Source organism: Peromyscus maniculatus, chromosome 10 (assembly GCF_049852395.1).
Source record: "Peromyscus maniculatus bairdii isolate BWxNUB_F1_BW_parent chromosome 10, HU_Pman_BW_mat_3.1, whole genome shotgun sequence".
NCBI lineage: Eukaryota > Metazoa > Chordata > Mammalia > Rodentia > Cricetidae > Peromyscus > Peromyscus maniculatus.
The window spans coordinates 20,960,247-20,965,093 of NC_134861.1; the positions used below are offsets into that span (position 1 = coordinate 20,960,247).

General features: G+C 39.3%; 1 long non-coding RNA gene across 1 annotated transcript; it reads right to left on the reverse strand.

The window, feature by feature from the left end:
• Positions 1–484: 484 nt before the first annotated feature.
• On the reverse strand, positions 485–2,869 carry LOC143267570 (uncharacterized). Its single transcript, XR_013042820.1, has 2 exons — positions 2,562–2,869; positions 485–1,453 (listed from the first exon to the last, which is right to left on the reverse strand). It is a non-coding gene; the product is annotated as an uncharacterized LOC143267570 (long non-coding RNA).
• Between the last annotated feature and the right edge of the window lie 1,978 nt (positions 2,870–4,847).

Sequence of the window (4,847 nt, forward strand, 5' to 3'; positions counted from 1 at the left end):
AGGATAGTAATCAGTTGTTTATTGGTCTCTACCAGACTAGTAATGACCAACCGCAGTGTTAAGTGCCAGCCACACCGCCTTGGGCCCTTCTCTCCTAACATCAGCCATTATCTGATTAGAGAACCTTGGAGGAAGTGGCGATTGCATAACTTTATGGGTCTTAACAGCGCTGGCTGGCTGGCAGAAAAACTACCTAGGAGGGTTGATAAAGCAACGGTGATTTTATTTACTCCACTTCCACCTTGCTCTCAGCACTGGCGGCTGCAGAAGAAATCTCAAATTGATCTGAATAGGAGCTGTGTGGGGCTTGGGGAGACAGAGGGAAAGTGATCTGTTCCTAAAAGCGTTATTGGGGCTGCACAGCTTGACATAAGGACACTTGGAGACAGCCCGACATTTTCTTAGGTGGTATGTACTTAAAGCAAGCAGAGAGCTTTCAAGCGGTGCTAATCATATACGTAATGATTCAATGACAGGAATAAAATGTGTTTCTGTTCTTTAATAATAATGTAGTCATCTAAAGGCAACAACTCTGTGGTTAACGGTGTTGACTGTCCCTGATTAACAAGTGGAAGGAGAGATGTAATTAAGAGGTTATCTGTAATAATAAAAATGCCCAAACCTGTCTTGGAATGTGATCCTTCCAAGAGATAATTTTTTAAGAATGTCACATGCCCTTGCTTTCTGTCGAGACATACCATTAGCGATCCCAGGAGGGAAAATAAACATACATTTTTAAATGAAGATATTTAAAATGTACCCCATATTTCAGCATGTTGCTATAACCTGGTCTTTTTTATGCTCCTCCTATAAAACCTAAATTAAGCCTCTTAGGAGTGATTTTGCTGCAGGTTCCCTTGAAAAAACACAATGCATTTTAAATGCTTGGACCCGAGTGCACAGTCACTGGCGTACAGTCTCCTCTCTGCCATGTCATGCGGCAGCTTTCTTAAGAAGAATTCCTTACAATTTAGCTTCGTTGGAAATGTAAACTTTCAGCAAATACCAATTGCTCGTGTAGCGGTGTCGATGCAATGACCGGCTGCAGGTCCTCCCCCACCCCCTCCCATTCTCAAACACCCATCAGTGTCAAAGGCTACTGCACATGTCCCTTTTGCTCCTCGGAAATAAAGATGAGAAACGTGAAGAAGAAGAAGAAAAAAAATGTCAGAAAACACTCAGCGGATTACAGGATGGTTTCTGCTCCACGAGGGGAAGGATGGCAGGGCAGACTGGACCGCGTGATTCCGAAAGCTATGTAGAGTGCTTACTCTGTACACCGGAGGAAGTTTTATTCAGATCTGATGCTGTATTTGTGTATTTTTTTAAAATTAAAGCAATAGTGCGTTCTTCTAATCTGGGATGTTTCTTTACTCATGGGCAGTGTAGAAATGCATTTCAGACTCTCCCAGGAATTGTTTTACTTCTTTCTAAAATCCTTGGGATGTTCATTCTGGGGTGAAAGCAGAGAAAATTCTGGACTCATACAAATTGAAATTCACCAAATTGATCAGTCCTTCCTCCCCATAAATAAAATGTGTGTATAACCCTGGGGCTTTCCAGACAGTTCATTTATATTTTTAAAAGACATTTACATTCATTTTGTGTATTAAAAATAAATAACCGGGTAAGGCTTACAGTTTGTTTTGCTCTATTTTTCTGAAGAATATTTAACAATCACAATACAGAAAAATAGCAGGAAGACACTTGTCATATCCTAACTATGTGTTTAAAACTTAATGGCTAAAAAAGAAAATATGTTACAAATTCAATTCTAGATCCCACCCTATAAATGGGAAGATTCATTCTCCAGAGACAAGGTAAAACTCAGCTGGCCTTAAATATAAACTTTTCCAAAACAGGTTATGAATGAATTTAGACAAATTTGGCTCTTAACCTTTAAAGATTTCCTGCCTGTTTCTGTATGTCTTTTATTACATTAATTTTTTATTTAAATTACACCATTAACTGGATATGAATTTATCAAGAATACATGTATTGATTTATAAAACAGTACCATTAATTATTATAATAGCTAGATATAGCTGATATTACAAAGCCATTTAAAGGTTTTTAATATAACTTGGACATACATAGATAGATAGACATTATGGACAAGACCACAATTTAAACTGGCTAGCAGCAGTTAATGAAAGCTCAGATTTATATTCTGGTTTAGAGATTGATCATATTGTTGCTTTGTAAAACTATTTGCATTGTGCCATTTTTCAAAGGATGTCTCAATAAAAAAGCTAAATAAAATATTCAGTCAATTCCCAAAGCAGATTTTGTTTTCTGTATTTTAAATGCTTAGTGAAAATAATTGATTGTGTGTTCCAAGCTTTGTCATTTTCATTACAGGGTGGCTTTCCTGGGGGGGACCTCATTTGCATATGCACACTGTCACATACTTTAACCCCTTCTCTTTATTTCATCGTTCACTCCCCAACACACCCATGTATAGTTCACAAAACCCACACATCAGGACCCATAAGTCTTTCTGGCGTCTTTTATGGTCTGCATTTTTTTTTTCCTTAAGGTTGTGGAAAACTAGGACTTACCCCAAAGCCGCAAGGCAGGCAATCACGGAGATAATTTGGGTAAGAAAGCAATCTGAAGAGAAAAAAAGAAAAATTAGGAAGAGTATAAGCAAGTAACAACACTTTCAAATTACTTTTCAAATGGTAATTAGCCAGGGCATAGATTGAAATTTGAATTTTTTCACATTGTACTTGGCTTGGGTCTCCCAGGCTCTATTTGTATCACTTTTTCCTGCCTGGCAACATATGTTACCGATTTATTACAGCATTTTTACTGTTAACAGACAAATCTAAAGGCTAGCTGAGAAGACCAGCTTCATCTGATGACTGTAACAACAACTGCAGGGCATCCTTGAGGGGGAGCCAATAGGCTCTTTTGAAGCAATAATGCCATTAACCCTTCCAATGCCAAAATAGCTAGCCTAAACTGGCTCAGTCTTTTGGTAGGCCTTACAGGTTTACAGAGGCAAAAGGTAAATGCTAATGATTAATTTGGTAAGTATCACAGTAGCCTCCTCAACACCTTCTATCCCATGTCTCAAGTCCCCTACCAGCTGTGTGAGTCATCGGTCCCTTTAGGACCCCTTTCTTGTACAGCACACTGAAGCCCATGCATACAGGGGTGAGCACCTAGCCATTGAGTGTCAAGTTGTCACCCTCCCTACCCCACCCCACCCCACCCCACCCCCACCCTGCACCGCACCGCACCATTAATTCCCTATGATTTTCTTAAAAGAATCACACATCCTTTACAATTTAAATGATCATATTTTAATATGTGTACATCTCAGAAAAGCAGAGTTTAATGGAAATCCTTCTTAGCCAAGAACCTGATATTTGTTCCAAATTAGGAAATGGCAGACTTTAAAGGCTTATGCCTTGAACTGTGTCCACGATTTTCACGTGTGCATTAGCACTGCATGTGTAGACTGAAAAAGGCACTTTAAATAGGACGTTTTCAAATAGCACTTTCATTTCTGGTCATTTGTAGTTTACTCCAGCCCTGCCAAGTTGTTTTTAAAATGTTATAAACAGTTACTTTCTCCAGTTAAACGCTGGCGCAAAATTGCCCATTCACAATTTCAGGTGTGTTTCCTAGAACCCCCTCCGAATGGTCTTGTCTTGAACATTTAGAATTAATCCCAAATAACGGTGCCAGTATTTCTTGTCTAAGGGTCTCAGATTAGCAATCAGAAATTAGCAACATTTGATTATTAGAGTCAAACCAATAAAATAAAGCAAGTGTTCAGAGCAGTGATGGTTCGCAAAGGTGAATTCTGAGGAAAGGGACACTGTGACAGCTGCTCCTTCTAAACCTGGCTATCACAGATCGTCCCACCTGGGAATGGTGACAAGACCATGTCTAGACTTAAGCAAAGACTACATAGTTGTCCCTGGTCTTAGGACATCCACATGCAGAATTTGAGTTCATATCAGATGGTCAAACAATTCCTTCCTTCAAACCCATTTATCTGATCCTGTTTTTTACAAAAAGTTCGCAGATCTTCTTTATTTATGCTTCATTGCACTGCCACAATCTTTCTTAGTAGTAGCATATATAGCATTATGATAGCATTCAAACAAATAATGACAACACAAACTTTAGATGTATAGTTATACCATTTCATCCTGGTCTAATTCCAGCTAATAGTTATTATTTATTGTTTATATCTTTATTAGACACTTACTGTATACATTTCCTATTTTGTCCCAAAGAGGTATCCTATGGTGACCTAAATAATTGCTGTGGATAATTTTAGATCTAAGTAATTAAAAGGGTTTCACCATCAGAGAAGAAGAGCAGTTTTTAGAAGCTGTAAACACCCTGCAGTTCCAAGGAGTATCACATGCAGACTTAGGAACAGGACTTTTTGCAACCCTGCTAGGCCATGAATAAAATGTCCAAAATGGAGTGATTAGGGCACGGTAATGTTTCAATATTCATCTTCTTAGGAAAAGTGAACATAAACAACGAGCTCCTCCTTCAAAACACGGTGCTTTTTTTTTTTTTTTTTTTTTTTTTTTTTCCTTAATCGAAACAGAACCTCCAGCAGGATTTGGCCCCTATCTGTAGTAAGCCTGATAACGTTGTATGTGGTTTTCCAAGTCTTCTAGAACAGCCGGAAGGCTCTGCTGTCCTCTGGCTGGCACCCTTCAATACCCACGGTGTTCTCCCTCTCTCGCCTACAACCTGAAACAGGTGTCTCTGAAAGCCTGCGCCTGAGGTCGCTCTGTGATCGCCATTCTCTCACATCCACAGCTCCTTGGCCCTTCTAGGCTGCCACAGCCTCAGCTGGCAGCCGCTCA